Genomic DNA, 22,173 nt, shown 5'->3' with positions numbered 1-22,173 from the left:
TGGGTAGAAAGTTGGCTAGATTGTCGGGCTCAACGGGTAGTGATCATGGCTCCATGTCTAGTTGGCAGCCGGTGTCAAGTGGAGTGCCCCAGGGATCGGTCCTGGGGCCGGTTTTGTTCAATATCTTCATAAATGATCTGGAGAATGGTGTGGATTGCACTCTCAGCAAATTTGTGGATGATACTAAACTGGGAGGAGTGTTAGATACGCTGGAGAGTAGGGATAGGATACAGAGGGACCTAGACAAATTGGAGGATTGGGCCAAAAGAAATCTGATGAGGTTCAATAAGGATAAGTGCAGGGTCCTGCATTTAGGACGGAAGAATCCAATGCACAGCTACAGACTAGGGACCGAATGGCTAGGCAGCAGTTCTGCAGAAAAGGACCTAGGGGTTACAGTGGACGAGAAGCTGGATACGAGTCAACAGTGTGCCCTTGTTCCCAAGAAGGTCAATGGCATTTTGGGCTGTATAAGTGGGGGCACTGCCAGCAGATGGAGGGATGTGACCGTTCCCCTCTATTCGACATTGGTGAGGCCTCATCTGGAGTACTGTGTCCAGTTTTGGGCCCCACACTACAAGAAGGATGTGGATAAATTGGAGAGAGTCCAGCGAAGGGCAACAAAAATGATTAGGGGTCTGGAACACATGACTTATGAGGAGAGGCTGAGGAACTGGGATTATTTAGTCTGCGGAAGAGAAGAATGAGGGGGGATTTGATAGCTGCTTTCAACTACCTGAGAGGTGGTTCCAGAGAGGATGGTTCCAGACTATTCTCAGTGGTAGAAGAGGACAGGACAAGGAGTAATGGTCTCAAGTTGCAGTGGGGGAGGTTTAGGTTGGATATTAGGAAAAACTTTTTCACTAGGAGGGTGGTGAAACACTGGAATGCGTTGCCTAGGGAGGTGGTGGAATCTCCTTCCTTAGAAGTTTTTAAGGTCAGGCTTGACAAAGCCCTGGCTGGGATGATTTAGTTGGGGATTGGTCCTGCTTTTGAGCAGGGGGTTGGACTAGATGACCTCCTGAGGTCCCTTCCAACCCTGATATTCTATGATTCTATGATTCTATTTATCAAGTCAAACTATTTTATAACTATAATGACCTTCCACAGGTTTTTGTAATCCTTGAAGGTATGTAGGGAATTTAAAGATTTTAAAAGAAAAGATTAAATAAGCACTTAAGCAGACACAAATAAAACAGACAGCTTAAAAGCTATTAAAATGAACTTGGGCTGAGGGGAAGCCAGTCAAAGTGCAAAGGAATTCAACAGCACATCAGTTGAATGGACAATGGGACAGAGCAGCACACGGTACACAGAGTCATGTTGAGTCAGAGGTTATTTTACCATAAGGAGTGCTTAAGTCAGATCAGAGAGCAAAAGAGATTTACTAAACTAAGATTGCTGTAGGAGACTCAGAGCATTTTCTCACTGCCAGGCAAGACATAAGGAAAAAAATCTATGTAGCGTCAATAAGCAAGATGAATGGGAACTGAGGGAGGGGATGGTACGATGGATCTTATCAGAGCAGCCTGCCAGGCTGAAAATTTTTGCTTCAGCTAGTGCTCATCATTTTCTGGGGGAAAAACAAAAACAAAGTACCAACCATCCATTAAGGTGGAAAAAAGTGGAAATGGTATCATTCATGCATGAGGATGATACGGTAAGCTTTGCTCAGTTTAAAGGTAGTTTGGGGAGAGTTGGTCCACAGAGGCAAGCACAGGAGGATCTGAAAGAGAAGTTGTTGCATTTAAAATGGGACAGTTCAGAACACTCACTGTTGTGTAACTTGGGAAATAAAGAAGAGAAAGGAAGATACTGTAATTTGAAACAGTCACATGAAGGAAGAAATACAGCTGTTCTTGAAGTAACAAGGAAATGTAAGTGTGAGCTGGGGCATAGAGATGAGCAGTGGCCACTGTCCAGATGTGCTGCTGATGTAACTGTTCTAGGTGCTGTCAGCCAGGCTGCTGGAAATGCATCTTTGGCTCCAGGCTCATAACTTAATTTCATCCATTGAGCGGAAGATAGGCAATAAATAAAATAATTAATAATAAAGGACCTGATGAATTTCTGAATTATTCCTGTTTTACAGTGGAGCAACTCCATTGAGTTCAGCGATACTGTAGCCAGGGGGGAATGAAATCCCAGTGTAGTTTTTTCTTAATATCTCTATTTTAAAATTTTCTCAGTACTTCTATTTCCTATATTTATTTTTCTGACTTTTGCCAGAAAAAAAACAAAGTTTATTAAAAAATTTAGTACACCCAAAAGAGACAAATGATATACCTACTGAACAGTGAATGAGGAAGACTATCCAACAGTCTGATCACTAAAGAGTAACCGCTGAAATAAGTGCTACAGAGGGCACCATTTCAGACTCAGCATTTTCCCACCGTTAGCATACAGGTGTATGCCAGGAACTCTATTTCCCTGTATTTCAGGTGCCATGGTGTGCTAAATTTGGGTAAATGGTGACTTTTAATGACAACCAATACATCTTACTTAATTCAACAGCCCCAGTCAAGTGTGTGTCATAGCCTAAATTAAGGATGCATCTGTTATCACAGATACATTCTGTTCTCCCTAATTTTCATATGCAACTGTGCCAGCATGTTAACAGGAAATGTTACAACATCTTCCTGCACCGAGAGAACCCAAAACAACCTATTTATCTGTGTCGACTATACTCTTGTTTAAAAATAGGGTCATACTAAAGGCACAGGACTGTCAGTTTTCTCAGAAGAAAGGACTCAGAATTGAACCCAAAACTGTGCACAAACCCTGGTTGCAAAAGAATCCTACCCCACAAGCCACCGTGACCCATCCTGTGAAAGAAAGAGCAGCCCCAACATTCCAGCAGGAAGCAGGAGTCATTTCAGTTGCTCTGATGAAATAAATTCAGACCCAGGGAAGAAGCACTTTCGCATCATGGTTTCTTTTTCTGTGTAAATGGCTTCCTTTCCTTCAGTAAACAAATATTGGAATAATAGCCCAACTTCTACAAGGAAAGCACAGGTAATGAGGACTTTGTTCTGCCTCAGCTGAAGATTTCATCTTTTTATTCCCCAGGTAATTAGGCTCTGCAAACTTTTAATTTTAGTAGTAAGGGACTTTTTTAAAAAAAAACTCAAGAAAACTAATGTGTTTGAATGTCAAGCATTGCACACAATCACAATCTTCATGTATTCTTAACATTGCAGGTCCTTCAATAAAAGGAAGAAGATCTAAAGGGGCTGTTTTTCGGTGGGTTAGTACAGGGAGGATTTCCCTACAGAAACAGCAGGGCTTGGATTGGAAGTCTGATTTAAAAAAAAAAAAAAATGGTAGAGCTGACCACAAGGTTGTAAATCCACAGCCTGGAAGGAGGAAAGCAGAAACACAGCAAGCCACTGAAGTGTCTGTAGCTGCAATGTTTGTGGGTTAGATGAGAAACAAGCGCTGAGTGGAGAGGGGGGCGGGTGGAGGCAGGGGGTGGCTGGTGTGATTTGTTTGGTGATCAGAGCCAATAGAAAGCTTAGTCTTTGATGATATCCCCACGCAGTGCCTGAGAAGAGTCAGTGCTGAGCCTCCAGTGTTCCTTTCATATCTGCACCAAAGCTAGCCTGAGACCCTGCAAAGCAAGGCGTGCTCTCTTCATTCGCAGCTCTTTTAAATTGAGCTCTTATGGGCATCTGCAGCAGCCTGGTTGAGTCAGAACTGCAAGCAGCAAAAGAGGGAGACCACACTTAATCACTCCATTGGATATAAAATAACCTCCAGGATACAGGGAACTGAAGAAAACCTCTCAGCTGGTTGCAGGTATGGACATCATCATAGCTTATCTGAAGCAGAAGAATTTGATGTTAGTTACTGCACATTTATAAGGCATTGTTATTTATTTTGCAGGAATTAATTTTTTCCCCTTAAAGTTCTGTCATTTTCTACTCCTATTTAGAAAGGAGGAAAAAATACACCTCATCTCTCAATTCATCCTGCAGATTTGGAGGAAACAATACTTGTTCCTGTATTAAATTTGCACGGTTCAAGAAGAATCACAATAATCAGTGGGGGAAAAAAACAGATTGTAGCTTTTCCCTATTTTAAAGTGATTCTGTGTATGCAATAGTTATATCCTTGTGAAAACTTAATGGCCCAGCTTTAGCACATTCAGTTTGAAATGATCTGCAGGGCAAAGTAAGTAGCAGTGTCATCATTTTAAAGTAATAGCTTAATATTTTCTGAATATCATATATTGTGCTCATATGTCCTTTAAATGTGGCAAGTTCCCATGAGGCATGTAACTAAATTAATATGAGCAAGCTATCAGGTGTCTCTAGATCTAGGTTTTATTTTGAACAGGATTCTAAGATAAGTTAACTGCATGGCTTAAAAAAAATCCTTTGGGTTTAAGAATCATGAAAAAATCCCTAGCTGAAACCTGTGCCCCTTTGTACCTTTCTTTCTTTGCTTTGGGTTAATTATGGTTTGTGATTATGAAACCCCATGAGGGATCAGCTCCAAGTACAAATAGTATTATTTTTTTATAGTCATGAGTTAGAAATACATATGCAGTATTCCCCCCCCACCCCCATGCGAATGAGGATTATACAAATACAAACCCATGTCTGTCTTGCAGTGAGATCCTGCTTGATTGTCTGATAAAGCAACAGAAATATTTGCATTTCCATACCTCTGACAAAATTGGAGTCCCAGGTCTTAAAAAAAAATTGCAATGGCATTTGGCTGAGCTACTCCTATTTTTAGTACAGGTTTGTAAAAGTGATTATATAATTTTATTTCTGGTGGATTTTAGAGGACAAAATTAACAGCTCCTAACAAGTTAAACCTTCTGTGTTCAAGAGCCCCCTTCCCCCATCCCCCCCAAAAAAAGCAAAAAAGAAAAGCTGAAGTTAAAGTCCTGTTGAACACAGTTGGCTGAACTTCAGTTTTAAAAGTTTAACTGCACAAATAACAGTGGAAAGAGTAGTTTCTGTAACGAAAACTTAGATTAGGAATCTAAACAATCCTGTTGAATAACAAGCAACAGGTGCAAGAACAAGCAGAATTCACTCACTGAGCCCTAATTAGCACTCTTCATATCAAAGCACTTCAAGGCTACTGCATTCAATACCACTATGAAATGAACATCACTTCAGGTTCATTTACTTCCCACCAATGTATATACGATATAGGTACTGTGTTTCTGTAGGGGATTTATTTTCTTCCTAATGTCTAAAGCCAGGAAGCAAATACTGTCCAAAATATTTGCTAAAGCTGTCTGCTGTTGATTATATTTTTATTGTTAACCTTGAAGTATATTTCTTAGAATGCCTTCCTTTTTAAACATTAAAATTAGAGAGAGGTGGAAAATGACAATTTTTGGTAGCAAAAAAAAAAAAAAGTTAGATTGCACTATTCATTTCTTAATTTAACAGAAGTAAGGTTTAGTGGTCCGCATACCAGGCTGGGATTCAGGACATCTGGGTTCCATTCCAGTTTGTGCCACAGACCTTGAGAAAGGGGCTTAATCTCTCCATGCCTCAGTTTCCTCACAGGAATAATACTCCTACTTCCATGGAAGATCCTGAATGCAGCAGCACCAGTGTGTTTTTGCAGCATATGAAGAGGGGATGACTGAGGACACTGAATGCCCTCGGAGTGTCCAAAGCCAATATGCTAGGAGTGTTCTGTACATGTTAGAATAGAGAGGGGCTTAGTGTAAAGACATGGACAATGTATCTGTGACTTTGTAGATCTGCTGGCGAACTTTGTAGATCTGCTGGCATGTTGCATTTGGGGGAGGAATGGGGTAGATTCTACTCCCCCCAACCCTCATAGATTGCCACAGTAACCTCTTACACAATGCTCGGTCACTTGGGCTTTGCACAGGGAAGAGGATTTATCTGTTAATGACAGTTAATACTTCACACTTCCATAGGAAGATATCTAAGTGTTTATGTGGAGGAGTCAAATCTGATCACAATGAAGATAGAAAAAATGCACAAAGTGAAAATCCATTAACCTGCAATACAGGATGTAGTCCTCTGTATTCCAGACTTATACATTCAGTCGCTTCGGGTGCCCTGAGTCACTCTTCCATCCCTCTTTAAGATCTACTTAATTTGCAATGTTTATTATGTTAGAAGGGATTTAAACTATTTTGCTTCCGCTGCATCAGATGGAAAAGATTTGAATGAAAAAAATATATCTGAGATGTCCATTGAGCATCCAGGGAAATACTGACTAATGGTGGCCAAAGCTAAATCTAGATTCCAAGGATAGAATTTATGAAGGTGTAAACCCACTAGACCCAGATAAACTCCATTTGGGGTAAACAAAACCACAGCAGGAGAAAATTATTTACAAACACCTGGTGGATTCCCCTGATGCTATATAGTTAAGGAGTCTGCAGGAAACTCAAAACCAAATCCTGTGGATCTATGGCTGAATTCGGGGAACTGCACGCCTTTGTGGATCAGACCCCACTATTCTCCTCCAAAACAGCACAACAGATCAGACAAGCATGGAGCCCTAGAAACTTGCTGCAGACTCTAGGCTCCCTTCCCAGAGAGCGTGGCTACCCCCTGGGTCTTGCTCAACTGTCCACCGAGCCTCTTCTTATGGAAGAGTTTTTGCCAGGTTAGCAGAACAGGAGCCTGCAGCTGTCGCAGCTGCCTTCTTCACATTCCCTGTCCCACTTCTGCACACACATCTCTTCCCCACTGCTAAAAGGGTAGAAAATTTGACATGAATTACTCTGGTCTAAGACTTTAGATGCATTGTCTGGCAGCAGGTAAATCTGCTAGATGAGGAGCAATATAGTAAGAATTTATTTGAACAGTGATGTCCTGTGTTTGTCTTGGGAGTGTAAAAATAGAATTTGGGATTGTGAGTGGAAGACTGACTAAGTGATTGTTGGTTTGCTTGTCATCCTTAGTCCATAGCCAGTGGTAGAAGCTTTTTAATTGTATTCCTGTCCCACCCTTCATGCAAGATCCTGCTGTTGGAGAGCTGGTGAGATATATTTTTTTCATACACATTTTTGTGATTTTTTTTAAGTGAAAAATCTAACCTAACAAATATTGGCCAACACCCAAAAATATAAATTTGGAAATGTTGGAAAAATTTGACAGAACACTGAAAATTTCTATTCAGAAATGTGCCATGGTGCCTATTGGAAGTTTACTTTGGTTGCCTCATACCCCATTCTATCCTAGAGTCCAAGATCCCTGGCTGGACTATGTCACCCATGATGCAGCATGGCCTCCCTTCTTTATGAGCTGTTGCAGTGCACTGTGGGGGTTCCTGGCTGTAGCACATCATGAGAGATGTGGTCTGGTTGCAGAGTGTGGACCATAGTGGAGAGTTGGGGTCATGAGGTCCTCCGAACAACGACTCCCAGAAGGCCCTGTGGTGGCATTTCAGATTTGAAAATTTTCAGTTTTCAGCCATAAACGCAAAACATTTTTGTTTTGAGATATTTGAGGTCTTTTTTTAAAAATGAAAACTGGATATTTCCACCAAAAATTGACCAGCCCTATTATTAGGGGACCAAAACCATTTTAATCCAGCAGCAGAGGACAGCTGTCACGCTGTGAAATAGTGGGTATAGTCTTTTCTTCAAAATATCTGTATTGTATATGCACAGTATGTACCCTCCACTATATCCCAGGTATAAGTTGTACATATAAAGCTGAGAAGTCAGTGCAGAGCCTCATGGTTGCCCTAAGAATGCCAGGATGACTGGACTGACTATTCCTAGGAATTAAAATTCACTAATTGCAAAATCATAGACGTTCAATATGGAACAGCTCTATGACTAGAGATCATCTGCTCCGTTCCCATTGTTCTCAGAATTGCTGCAGCCTGCTTCAGAGGACGCACTGTGCTCTCTTATAGGAACTATTTCTTGTAGTGTTAGTCTGCTTTGCTACTTGTGTATGAAAACATAACACAATCTACATTTAAATATCATAAATGGTGTAGTTACCTAAGCTACCCTTGCAAGACTATTCCACACGCTATTTCCATAGAAAGCCTACTTGTTTGTTCTTCCCTGGTCTGACCCCCCCCCCCTTTTTTTTTTTTTAACATTGGTCTTTATAAGAGTGAGACAGGGACAAATGCGAAGTTATTGCTAAGGTACTGGAAGATTTAGCAAAGTCTGCTTTCCCTGGATACTGCATCACCATTGTCATATTAATTTTAATATGCACGTCATCTTCAAAGGAATGAAATAATAAACTCCTCTGCCATTTCAGATTATTTTAATATCAATATTTAGGAGACATTTATTTGAAGACATTCATCCAGTTATAAGGAAAACCAAAGGAAATTAAAATTCTAATATTCCAAGTAAGTAACCCTCCTAAAGATCAGTTATCTCTGGTTATAGCATACTAAGAAAGCAGTTCTAAAGACAGAAATGAGGATAATTGAAATACCCTAAGAAAAGACAGTATTTACCCCCAAAATTTCATTTTTTGAAAACCGCTTTCTCTAGTGTGTGATCACCACAGCACAAATATAACGTTCATGCTATGGATTTATCAGCAGTGCAACATTAAAGCTCTCTTCTCTTATAATTTATTTAAACAGTGAGGTGAAAAAGAACACAGAGAACACCCGAGAGCTCATGCAAAATGCTTAGTTGACTTTGTCTTGTACAAACATTGTTGACATGAAAAATATTATTCAACCCAGTGCTAGAACTGTGATTCTGAAGTCTAAAGGAACTTAATCTTATAATCCATTGAAAACTAGCTGCCTTTCTTTGTTTGTGTGGAGGTCTATCATGGATTACAACCCCGAGTTATCCTCTATGCTACCTTGCTATAATAATAGCACTTAAGGGTAGTAAAGCAATGTCTGATATTTTGCTTTCGCACTAATGAAAGATAAACAGAAGTGTTGTCAGTGTACTATAGAAATAATCCTGACAAGAAACAGTTTTCCCTGGTAAAGCCAGATCTTGCTTCCAGTGAAGCCAAAACCAGTTGGATTGAAATGAAGCAGAATCTGCTGCCCATAAACATCAGGACACTGGCCAATCTCCATGTGGATGATATCTGGAAACTAACAATGTTAAGATTTTGGTGAGCAGGTCAAAGAGGGGTTGTCAGAGGAGGCAAAAACTCATATACAAAATATATACCAACCCAACTTTCTGCTGACCTATGCTTCAGTCCAGGCATGCGCTTCTTACATGACCCACCTCCTTTGTGCCAGTTTCTGACCTATTAATGCACTGGGCACCAGCAGCTGGGCATCAGGTTGGAATGCTGGTCCTAGGAACAAGGAGGTGTGTCAAATGAAAATATGATAAAATATGTTCAAATACATGCATTATTGGATAGATCCGTTTATCAGCCACATGGTTTTTATTGGGAAATTATCATTCAGATTTTGACTAAAAGTATCCCTGGTGAAAGCCTATTGCAGTTAGTGGGGCTTACACCGGGGAGAGAATTGACACGTTGGGCCTGATGGTTCCCTACTGATGACCATGGATATTTTGGCATAGACTTCAATGAAGCAAGTTTGGACCATTTATTCTTCAAATAATGACGCTTACAAATTTTAGACAAAGCTATAGGCACTTTATAAATAACATATGTAGACACAGAAGGAGAAATGTACTCTTTCCCAGACGTTTCCATCCGTCACTCTAAATTGATCCCGAAGTGAATTCCTAATGTAGAATTTATGACATCACAAGCCTATCTGTAACCAAAGACTTCAGATGTCACATACATAGATTTATGAAAGAAAACTCATTTTAGTCAAAAATAGCAGGGAGACCAGTGAAAATGCTGGAAATGTGCAGTGTGTGTGTGTGTGTATTTGTTTTGTCTAAACCTTCTCTTTTCTGCAATGACTCCCTCTCCTTGCCAGATCACTTAAGACAGTTGAGCAAATGCAACACTTCATCCGAGATTGAAAAGTCAAAGGCAGAAGAATAGCTTCAGATCATGGACACTATAGTCCAAATTCACCTTACTGTCTTAAATGAAATGATACCAGGTATGAATTTAGGTCTTTGTTTAAAATTCTAAGATAAATTCCACCTTAGTTTAGAATGAATTTCTGATAGACAATGAGAGATTTTAAATACAAATTGGACCAAAATAAATCCCTCTTGGCTTCCTTAATTTAAAAATATCCTCTTCTCCTTACGTTTCTTCTTTATAGGGCAACACTGAGCAAAAAGCTTTGTCACAGGCTGCTATATGTGATTGGATATGGAATTTTGAGAAGGTGCCAGTTATTATCCTTTAATCCAGGTACAGCGCTTCTAGCTAGAAAATGTTGACAATTTCAGTGTTTCTGTAGTTGCCTTTAAAAATATTGTACATTAATACAATCTGGAATACTTATCAAAAATAATCACTCTGCCCTTTGTAAAATGTGCCTTGGTGTGTGTGTGTGTTTTTTTTTTTTTTTTGGTTTAAAATGTAATATTGTCTAAAAATTAAGTTTCTTTGGAAAACAGTTTATTGTGCCATTCCAAGTCAAGCCACGTTCTGTGCTCACGGTTTTGTTTCAGATAAATATGATATTACAGGCAGAATTTTACAGTTGTTTGCCAGAGAGCTGCACTGTGTTTACTATAAGAGGATTAAAGGAAATTTGAAAGTCAGGGCTAGCTCAGTAGGAAATTGATATATGTACATTATGCTTGCAGGAACACTCTGCCCAGCTGTATTAGGAAATTCATCATTTTATTTATTTAGCAGTTCGGACTTTATCCTACTAACAGGTATGCTATCCATTTAAAAGTATGCCAGACTTTAAAAGGTTTAACAATATAAACATGATTTGCAGCATCTGAAGTATTATCCTGGCATAGCTCTCTCGTTTGTCTTAGAATTAGCACTCTCATATAGTAGACTAATAATGCTAGAAAACTCTAGCTTATGGATCTTGTTGCTCTCTATAGACTGTGGTTTAATTCCTGGCAATGCTGCTTGGGTCAAGGATTGTAGCCACAGTCATAAACAACAATTTTCAGAATCTGAGTAAGCTAGACTAGGGTGTAGGTCCTTGGAAAAGATTTCCTGGAGGAAGCAGGAACAGCAATATATCTCCAGATCCACAGAGTATTGGCAGGCTGTTCTGTTGGGAAGCAATGGCTGTCCAGACTTGTAGTTATTAATGATTGTTTATTTGTGCAATGGCCAATATGTGAAATAGAGAGTGAATTCTAAAAGAAAGATAAGGCCATAGGACTTCTTTTCTATTCTCAAATGCACAGTGTTAAGTCATCAAATGTTTGCATGTATAAATGGGCATAACTTTGAGAATCGGTAAAATGTGATTAGGTAAAATTCCTCAGAAATGTCCCACGTAACTTCCTACATACAAATCAGTGGTGATGGGAATGCAGAAACAAGATGATTTTAGCAGTAATAATAACTTTGGTTATGTAGGGCTTTTTCATTTCCCCCCCCCCCCAGCCCTCCCAATGCCCATGTACTTCACAAATTCAGTAAACATTTATTGCTAAGTATCCAAGTTGTCAATGGGCCTTCCCAAGTAGAAAGCACTATTATAAGGACAGTAGAATGACTGACTGTAGGATGAAGGCATTAATACACGCAGGAATCTCCGCCCTGATGTGCTGCTTCTGTCCATGGTAAGGTGATTATCTAGCAAAGCAGCAGCAGCCAGGCAGACTACTGGTTCACAGTGTATGCACTACGTAATGGTGGGAGAAGTCAGGAGAGGGGAGATCTTTTTGGTGATGGACAAATCCCTACTCTTATGGAGAGTGCCATAGTCTCTTTAATGTCAGCGTATAGCAGATAGTAACCTGGTGGGGTTTTTTTAAGCTCTGTTCTGAACATTCCACATTCAGCAAATTGCATGTAAATCAAGGATCTTCCTTAGAGAACCAGGCCTGAAGAGACCTTCCTCAGTCTCAATAAGTCACTTGTAATAAGGAGAAGAATAACCTGATCTAGACTGATCATGCTCACCTGAAACAGACTCCGGCGATATGCAGAATCTTTGACCAGAGATGATCTTCCCCAGGTAAAGGTGAGGTTTGGGCTATTGATTCACTCTGACTGATCTAGGCTTTCTTGTCAAAATGGTTATCAAAATGAATGAAAAAAAATGACAGTAGTAACTTTGTAGAACTCTGGGCCATCAGAGAGGCTGCTCATGGAGATTGGAGGCCTCACTTTGATTTTTTTAGTGAGATTGCTCAGATGAAGACAGAATGTTGTTTTCTGGGACTTGTAGGACCCTATTTTCTACTGCTTGGCATCTGATGTTCTGAATGGGGACTGCTGGGTGCTGTGCACATTTGAAAATCTGTATATCTAATGTGGGAACATAAACAGGAGATGAGGGGGTCTGAGCACTTTAGAAAATTTGGCCTGTGCAGTTCCACCTGCAGATTACAAATATAGGCAGCCACAGGTTTCTTTGATTATGATGGAGTGCTTCATATTTGAACTTTTCCATATAGCTGCATTTTCAGATTAAATATAGGAATGGCTGCAATCTGCTCCATTATGTGCAAATTGCAACCCAAGGCTCCGGCAAGTTGCCAGTTCTGCTCCTCCATCTGAACAAAATTGGAGCCTCTGGCTTTATTTACTCATAACTACATGTTTAGCAGTCGGACATGGTTGACAAAAGCTGTTATTGTTGCTGAATGGATAAGACATAAGGTACTTGAGATGTTGTCCAATCTTTTTTTAATAACGGAATTCAGGCCTCTTCAAAATCTCAGTGTATTAACCCCAGCATTTCCCATGCTGCTATTGGCAGAAAAGCCTACACAAAAGTGACAAGTGATTTTAGTTTCTTCAATTTTTAGGTGCGCACAGGGAGACACTTTAAAGAAATCCATTTTCACAGGAAGAGCTGAGCACCCACCCATCAAGTGTTTCAAGATGGGCACCAAAATTTGAGGGACCCAGAATAACAAGTAATGTTAAAAAAAAAAAGGTAGACCAAAAAACTAGATGTGAATTGCTAGCACTTGGCATATGAGGCTGAGATTACAATGCATGTGGTGGTTAATAGTAGCTATCCTCATATCCACTTTCAGTTACCTCCGTGATATAACCCTTCAGGTTTTACTAAGCCATTTGGCTCATAGGGGCCATCTACTGTTTCTGTGCAATTATGCAATTGTGTTCTGTGCTAATGTTGCATAGTGAGGTACATGGGTAGCACTGGAGTTAGCGCTCCTTGTCTGATGTACCAGTTATATCAGTCAGCAGCAAAGTTGTTAATAGCTAAGAGACAGCTAGAGCAAAGATTTATACCAAGTGTTAAACACTTTAATAATGAGCAATGATATTTTCCTTGGTATCTAAGGCTCCAGTCCTGCATCAAGATGTGCAAGCACGTTTCCCTATAGCAGTGTGGAATCTGAACCTCAGAAAGATTGTTTGTGGTTAAGGTAGAGAGCTGAAACATAGAAGTCTTGGGCTTTATTCCTTACTCTACTAGAGACTTCTTGTGTGACCTTGGGAAAGTCATTTATCATCTTTGTGGTTAGGATATGATACCCATTTTACAGCTGGCGAAACTATCTTTTAGAGACTTTGCGAGGCTAAATGCATTATTGTTTGCAAAGCACTCTGAGACCCTCACACAGAAGACACTCTCTAGAAGTGCAAACTACTACTATATCTCTGAAAACCACATTATTGATGAGCAGAGTTAGTATGAGAACAGGCCACTGAACCTATGTTGCTAGGCATGAAAGCTATTAGGTTAGAGTGGTTTGAGGAGGGACAAATCAAAGATTAACTTGACCAGATTTTCTGAACAACAAAACAGGTTAACTCTGTGATTTTTGTGTGTGTGTGAGAGAGAGAGTAAAATATAACTTAATGAGATGCCCTCCAAAGAACAAACATTCTGGTCCCCCATAACATTTAATGTCATTAGTCATTTTTAAAAAAAAAAAGACATTCCCTATTATCATCTACTTGTTAACTGATCACTACAATGGGGTACATAGAACATACAAATAGGTAGGCACAACCTGGTAGGTATGTGTAAAAAAAATAACGTTTTGATTTACTAAAAAGTTTAGCGGTGTGGATATCCATGCAAATTTGTCAAGTTGCTCTAAATACTGGATAAATTTCATCCCTGTGCAGAGGGCCAGAATAATGTGTGTGCCTCCCTTAAAACCTATTTTATGAATTATGTTGAAGACTTAATTGTTGTTTAAGTTATGTATGTGGCTTATGATGGACCTAAACACAGTAGAAAATTCCACCGACTATGTGCTGATCTGCTCTTCTCCATTATTAAGTTGTTTCTGATCAGATGTAGTCCAGGTTTTCCATTGTAGTTTGTCCTCAGTAGTCACTTATAAGATGTTTTGGTTTTTTTGTACTAAGGTAAGTAGTACTAATATCAAGTTCTCTGTTTTTGGTGGTGATATAACATTTAGTACATAAACTGGGAATAAAAGTAATTGTTTTTAATGAACTACTATATAGTGTTCCATCTTTCAGATACTTAATTACAGGATATGTATACTTCACTATTCCACAAAATAGGAGGAAAAAAAGGAAGCTCCCAACTGACCATATTGTGTACAAACAGATAACTTTTGAAATCTAAAGCATATTCATCCCATAGCAACTATATAAAATCTCAGATTTTAATAGGAATTGTGCTGCTTTAAATCTGGAAAAATTCCATCAGTTTATGTGGCTTTATTGCAGATTTATACTGGTGTAAGATTGGAATCTAACCCCACATTTGCTTGAGACCAGCATAGATATTTTGAGACATGAAGTTGCTCAGTGAAAGGCGTCCTAAGTAGAGGTGGGCTAAAGAGCTGAAATGAGCACTTCTGACTTCTTTGAGAGTCACCTTATTTATAGTAAGATAAATGCACTTTCATCTTTATTTGCATGGAGCAGAAAAGGCATTCTGTGGATAGCATGACTAGTCTGAAGTGTATGTTCTTTCTGGAAATCTCAGAGAATGTCTGTTTAAGAGGAGGTTAGGAAAATTCAAGGGATGCACATTTGTCCAAAAATGTAGGTTGTGTAAAACTCTCATTTACAAAAATCAAGATCAGCAGAACTGTTTCAATTTTTTTTAAATGCAGATGGCGTTTTTTTTTTTTTAGAGTTAATGACCTTCTCTTGCAGTATTTGCAACCCAAACACTGTAATATCCAATCAGTGCCTGAGAGCCAGAAAATTAGTTGAAAATAAATCTAATTAAGCCTTGCGTTTTTAGACAAATGAAAATAAATAGAATTGCAAAAAGTAAACAAATGTGAAGAGTGAAAAACAAACTTGATTTTTAGTTTTAACATTCTAAGGGGTTATTAGTAAGAGAATCCATTTATATACCAATATGATTTTAACCTGAGATTGTCCCTTTAGCATTTTAAATAAAATAAAACTACTCCACTCACTCCATCACTGAGCTCTTGATTCAGAGAGAGGTCATTATCCTAGCTGAATACATTTCCTAGGAAATACCTGTTAGCTGTCACTCACTTCTTTATTTCAAGATGTCTAGCTCTAAGTGGATATATAGATCGAACCACATCTAAAGATACGTCATTTCCCCCGGGAGGGAGAGGAGGCATACCTACCACCTGCCATTAGCTCACCAGTTCTTATTAATATACATTGATGAGAAAATGAAGTAGGATCCATTACTGAGAAGGCCTGCTTGGTTAGTGTGAGAAAAGAAAACTAACTCAGTTTTAGCTGATGATAGCTTTCAAATGGAGTAAGCTTTGGAAGTATTAATTGTGTGTTTTAGTTCTTGGCAGATGAGTCAATAGTGAATAAGTAACTTTATCCTTTAGGAATGATTTAGCTTTGTCACTATTTTGTAACCTTTGTCCTCATGCTGTGTTGAGACAGAGACTCTGTTTAAATCCTCTCATGATGTGCGACTATTTCACTGATATGGAGTCACAGTTAGGGATGGCCAGCTGAAATAAAAGGAACGTTAGACAGATTTTTTTAATCTGCTTTTCAGACTGCAACTATTTGTGTTGGATAATAGCTGCAAAGAGGCTGGTTGTACATACGTAGCTTTCACTGGCTCCTGTTACAGGGGTACTCTCTGATACCTGCTAATGGCTTGGATCTTTGGCTACTTTCCCTGTCACATTCCTGTTGTTGTTTTTCTTTATAGGATTAGACCCATGTTGTATTAGAGAATCAAGTAGCAAAATATCACCACCAAAGAATCACTACAACATCGCCTCTCAGTCTGGGTCACCTTCCCCTATCAGCTTACTTTGTTTACTTAAAATGTGTCTATTAGCTCTGCCTTCCGTGTGTGTCTAACTTCTAATAAAGGCTCCATATGTGGATAACTTAACCAAAGGAGCCTTATTGCTTTTGTGAGGACACAGAATCCTGGATATTCCAGACAGATGCATTTTGATGCTAGCACATCCTCTGAGCAATGTGTAAAGGCTCAATTTTAAGTCTGAGGGGATGCATGAGACTGGGCAGTGCATAAGGAGCCTTCTTCCCCTTTCTCCCCCTCCCCCACTTTCTCCCACCTTGCTGTTCTGCACAGATTTTTGAGGTGGGCTAGTGAGCTGAGAAGGAACGGTGACTGAATGGTTAGGGGGCTAGCCTCAGATTCAGCTACCTGGTCTGCTGGAGGCTTCTGGTGTGAGCCTTGGGCAAGTCAGTTAGGCCAGATTTTTAAAAGTATTTGTGTTTCTCCACCTGGTGCTGGAAAGCTTAAGTGACTCGAATGACAGTCCTGTTTTCAAAAGTGTCTTTCAGTGAGACATAGGTTCCTAAGTGCTTAAGTCACGTTTGAAAATGGGACGTAGCCATCTAAGTGATTTTTAGGGCACATCTACACTACAGCCCGAAGTCGACCTATGATAGGTCGACTTACAGCCACCACAGTAATTACTGCGGTGGCTGATGTCCACACTACCCTCCTTCTGTTGGTGGTGCATGTTCTCATCAGGAACACTTCCATCAACTAAAGAGGGGCAGTGTGGGGAACTGAGAGCCCAGGCTGTCAGCTCTGCACCGCTCACTGCCGGGAGTCCAGCTGCCCCACCCTCCCCTGGCTCTCCAGCAGGCTAGGGGTGGCGGGCACTTTGCAGGCTTCTCACCTCCTGGCTCCTAGCTGAGAGCAGGGGAGAGGCAGTTTCCAGGCTTCCCTGAGTGGGGAGCCTCTGGGCAGCAGCCTGGCTGGGAGTGGGGAAGCGGGTGTAGCCGGACTCTAGCAGCCCAGCTTTCTTCTCAATTTCCTGACTCCAGCCTGGAGCCATGAAATTGACAAGACAGCCGACGCCCAATGTAAGTAACACATTTTCTCATACCTCCTGTTAATTGTGATGGAAAATACATCCACAGCCTGCTTGGAAAATCCCAACCACAATTCTTTGGGACACATCCCTAATTTAGCTCCCTTATTATACATAAAACACGTGTGTGAGAAAAGTCTTTCAGGACCCCACTGGCCTTTTGCAGCAAAGCTCGAGTCCAGCTGCTTGTTTCGTCACACTCAGAAGTAGTTAACACAATAGCTCTGAACCCACATTCTATCTTAGAGACCTGAACAAAATTCTTACAAGAGGCTGAATTTAGCCCAGTGTTGAGAGATTATCATGAGAGCTCGGATGATGTGGTTTGTCACTAGACCTCTCTAAAATGGAATGTCCTTATATTTTATTCGTGCATTTTGCCCTGGTTTATTTAAGAAGATTTGTATTTGAAATGTTTTCTCTTTACAGTCTGTATTTCAGAAAAAGCCATACAATGTTTCTTTGAATTTTACCCATATGTACTGTACATACAGTAGACAGGATATTGTGTATTTACAGTATGGGGTAGCAGAGAGAATAGAGTTGCACTACAAGATCATACAAATTTCCATATTATACCCACGTGCGTGCCAGTCTAAATGGTTTTTAGCTGTGAAATATGTTGTTAATTTTTTTGGCCTCTTGAGGCACACAAATAACACGTCCTTTTGTAGAAGAAAGGACATCAAAGAGTGAAATGAACATATTTCTGACATGTCTATATTATAGCTCTGTGTTGTTTAGAAAGCTTTTAAGTATAGTAGATGAAATATCTTTTGGACCATTGCACTTGTATTCATTTTCATAGTACTTGAACTAGTGGGGAATGACTATGTTTCAATCTCTGTTTTGAAAAGAATATCCCTTTATAAATTAAAAAAAAGAGTCCCTGATTCTCAGTTGCTCACTTCCTGTGCTGAACATAGGACAGAGCAGACAAAAGTGGTTTACATCATCTTTGCTTTCCACATATTCAGGAGAAGCCAGAGTCAGCCTAGCCCTAGTTGTAAGTTAGAGCTACTCTGATACTGCTTGTTTGGCTGTGTACAAGTTCTGGGAAGGAGAGAATTGGCAGAGCGCACGGTAGTCTGGACGTGCCTCCTCCCTGCCGTTGGCCTGCCATGACATTCCCAAACTGAAGTATTTCATTTTGGGTCAGTTCAACATTGAACTGCATCTACCAGAGCTGCCACAATGCATTGTGGGAGTTGCAGTTTGTGTACCTCATCCCCCTCAGGTATAGGCTTGGTTCCTGGGCTGGGCCACATCTCCCATGATGCACAGTGATGATGGAACTCCCATAGTGAGTCACAATGGTTCAGCCAGAGGAGAGGCTGTACTGTATCCTCGGAGATGTAGTCCATCTGGGGAGCCCAGCCCACAAAGGAGATGGGGGCATGGGGTACCTGATTTACAGATCCCAGGAGGCTGTTTGCTGGGGTTCCCAAAATGAAATATTTTGTAAAGATTTTTCCCAAAAGAGAATTGAAAAATTTTCCTGTGGAAAATTTCAATTGTGGAGAAACCACATAACTGTTGGAGATCCATCCCATTAGGTATTTTCATCATCCCTGGAGAAAATGTATCTTATTTTTCTGTATCTCTGCTCCTGGAAGGGACTTTTATTAGCTCATGGAGTAATTTCAGGTCAAACAAGGGTTGCTTTTTTGTGATGAGTAAGGGAAACCTTTACTTATGTACTAGCAGAGGCTGCTGGTGGGGAGTGGCAGCATAGGCAGAGTGTTTGCCCCCCCCAAACTTGGTGGTGGTGGGGAGGGGAGAGTAACCAGATTTCTCCCTTCTATTTGGTCCTGCTTCCTCCCCATGGAGGAACATTAGGTGGGAGGGCCGAGCGGTGATGCCAGGCGCTCTGTGCATCCAGGTCAGTTTCCCTATGTGGGCTGTATAAGGGGAGGGCAGGAGAGAAGTTCCTGATGCCTCACAGTACAGCCCAGATGGGGAAACTGACCTGAACGCACAGAGTTCCTGGTGTTGCTGCTTGCCACCCCAGCCCCCTATAGGGTTATCAACTTTGAAATCCATTTTTTTAAAAAAAGGCATCCCCCTCCACAAGGCAAGATTATGGCAACCAGAACTACAGGGCAACTCCGCAACACCCCACCCCCACAATAGCCACTTACAGAATCTAGAGAGAGAACACACACTGATAAGATGAATCACACCTCTTCTCGCTCTCCTGTGGCACAAACCTTCTCCCACACATGCACGCAGTGCTCTTGCATGCTGGTGGGAAGCAGCAATGCCAGGAGCTCTGTGGGTTCAGGTAACTTTCTCCATGTTTCAGAGTAACAGCCGTGTTAGTCTGTCACGCGATCACAGACATGAAGGTCGCTATCTTAAAACAAAAAAACTTCAAATCCAGACTCCAGCGAGAAACTGCTGAATTGGAATTCATTTGCAAATTGGATACTATTAATTTAGGCTTAAATAGAGACTTGGAGTGGCTAAGTCATTATGCAAGGTAGCCTGTTTCCTCTTGTTTTTTCCTACCCCCCCCCCCCCAGATGTTCTGGTTTAACTTGGATTTTAACTTGAAGAGTGGTCAGTTTGGATGAGCTATTACCAGCAGGAGAGTGAGTTTGTGTGTGTATGGGGGTGGGGGGGATGTGAGAACCTGGATTTATGCAGGAAATAGCCCAGCTTGATTGTCATGCACATTGTGTAAAGAGTTGTCACTTTGGATGGGCTATCACCAGCAGGAGAGTGAATTTGTGTGGGGGGGTGGAGGGTGAGAAAACCTGGATTTGTGCTGGAAATCACTTTAGATAAGCTATTACCAGCAGGACAGTGGGGTGGGAATAGGTATTGTTTCATATTCTCTGTGTATATATAAAGCCTGCTGCAGTTTCCACGATATGCATCTGAGGAAGTGAGCTGTAGCTCACGAAAGCTCATGCTCTAATAAATTGGTTAGTCTCTAAGGTGCCACAAGTCCTCCTTTTCTTTTTCTCCATGTTGAATCTGTAAGATGAGGGCAGAGAGCAGCTCCCAACTCTCACAGCAGGGCTTCAGCTTGGAGCCATTACAATTGTACTAGCCTAGAAAATAAGCAACTTGTCCCAGAAACACAGACATTCTAAGCAGCACTGGTAATATTGTGCAGTGAACATAAGATCTGAGCTGCTTCCCAAGCCTCTGTGCCGTGTACAGCATTGCCTGTGTCAAGCCCGGGTGAGCAACAGAGTGAACAGGGAAGGTTAAATGTGACTGGAATGTGCTTAGGCGGATGGGCAAAGGGGACAGGCTTTGGCGATGGATTTGTTTGAGGTGTGCATTACATGTTTATGTATCTCTAAAACCAGGAATACATGGTTTAGTTACATAAAAGTGCTCGGTTCTGTCCAACATTGTTTGTTTGTTCTTTTTTTAAGTGGTAGCTGGTAAACATGGCAAATGGCGAAGTTAAAACACAAAAATTAAGGGTGATTAAATAATGCACATAAACTTATTTCTGATTTTAAGTTCCACTAACAAGCGGTAAATCCAGAAGTTAGACCTATATTATTAATAGCATTAGGCTCCTTGCCCTCCCAAATATAGAAATCAAACTACAGCTAAGAACTGTGGTAGGTTAATCCTGTTACTGATCAAGGAACTGAAGAGACCAGAGGCAGATAAGCAGACATGTGCAAGTATAATTTTTATTAAGAGGAAAAAACTTACAACCTGCATTTTTGCAAACTATGCTGAGAGTCTGATTCTGTTCTCACTTCTCCTTGCACTAGTTTCACATTGGTTTCAATTGACTTACTCTTTATTTACAGGTTTCAGAGTAGCAGCCGTGTTAGTCTGTATTCGCAAAAAGAAAAGGAGTACTTGTGGCACCTTAGAGACTAACCAATTTATTTGAGCATAAGCTTTTGTGAGCTACAGCTCACTTCATCGGATGCATATTTTATATATATACACAGACCATGAAAAAATATACATTGTAAGGAGAGTGATCACTTAAGATGAGCTATTACCAGCAGGAGAGTGGGGGGGGGAGAGAAAACCTTTTTGAAGTGATAATCAAGGTGGGCCATTTCCAGGAGTTAACAAGAACATCTGAGGAGCTGGGGTGGGGGGGGGGGATGGAGGGGGGATATGATAAACAAGGGGAAATAGTTTCACTTACTATAATGATGACTCAACCACTCCCAGTCTCTATTCAAGCCTAAGTTAATTGTATCCAGTTTGCAAATTAATTCCAATTCAGCAGTCTCTCGTTGGAGTCTGTTTTCAAAGGTTTTTTTGTTGAAGAATAGTCACTTTGAGATCAGAAATTGAGTGTCCAGAGAGATTGAAGTGTTCTCAGACTGGTTTATGAATGTTATAATTCTTGACATCTGATTTGTGTCCATTTATTCTTTTACGTAGAGACTGTCCGGTTTGACCAATGTACATGGCAGAGGGGCATTGCTGGCACATGATGGCATATATCTGTGCTGGAAATGGCCCACCTTGATTATCACTTCAAAAGGTTTTTCTCTTCCCCCCGCCTCACTCTCCTGCTGGTAATAGCTCATCTTAAGTGATCACTCTCCTTACAGTGTATATTTTTTCATGGTCTGTGTATATATATAAAATATGCATCCGATGAAGTGAGCTGTAGCTCACAAAAGCTTATGCTCAAATAAATTGGTTAGTCTCTAAGGTGCCACAAGTACTCCTTTTCTTTATTTACATGGGTTTAAAGCAGACTCTGTCCTTATGTATTTAGTTCTGAAATATGCTTCTAAAAAAAAAAGGACTAAATGAGATTCCGCCATTTAGATTCCAGTTCAGGAAAGTATCCCTATTCAACAAAGCACTTAAGCACATGTTGAACTTTAAGCCCGTGTTTAAAGTGTTTATGCTGATAGTTTTAAAGTCCCCTTTTCAGGGCAAAACCTGAC

At 40.5% G+C, this 22,173-nt stretch overlaps 1 protein-coding gene across 4 annotated transcripts in view; it reads left to right on the top strand.

The window, feature by feature from the left end:
• The first annotated feature begins 3,522 nt into the window (after positions 1-3,522).
• The window catches only part of GREM2 (gremlin 2, DAN family BMP antagonist), a 51,250-nt gene continuing 32,599 nt past the window's right edge, over positions 3,523-22,173 (top strand). Inside the window, exons 1-4 of one of the 4 annotated variants that reach the window (XM_084625194.1) lie at positions 3,523-3,798; positions 6,917-6,993; positions 9,874-10,002; positions 10,171-10,262. The gene's annotated coding sequence lies outside the window, so the exon portion shown is untranslated. The remainder of the gene's footprint in view (positions 3,799-6,916; positions 6,994-9,873; positions 10,003-10,170; positions 10,263-22,173) is intronic. The other 3 variants (XM_084625195.1, XM_084625197.1, XM_084625193.1) reach the window with 3 other exon arrangements.

The sequence above is a fragment of the Lepidochelys olivacea genome, assembly GCF_965140295.1.
Source record: "Lepidochelys olivacea isolate rLepOli2 genome assembly, chromosome: 3".
In the NCBI taxonomy this organism is placed as follows: domain Eukaryota; kingdom Metazoa; phylum Chordata; order Testudines; family Cheloniidae; genus Lepidochelys; species Lepidochelys olivacea.
This window is presented reverse-complemented; position numbering and strand designations above follow the sequence as displayed.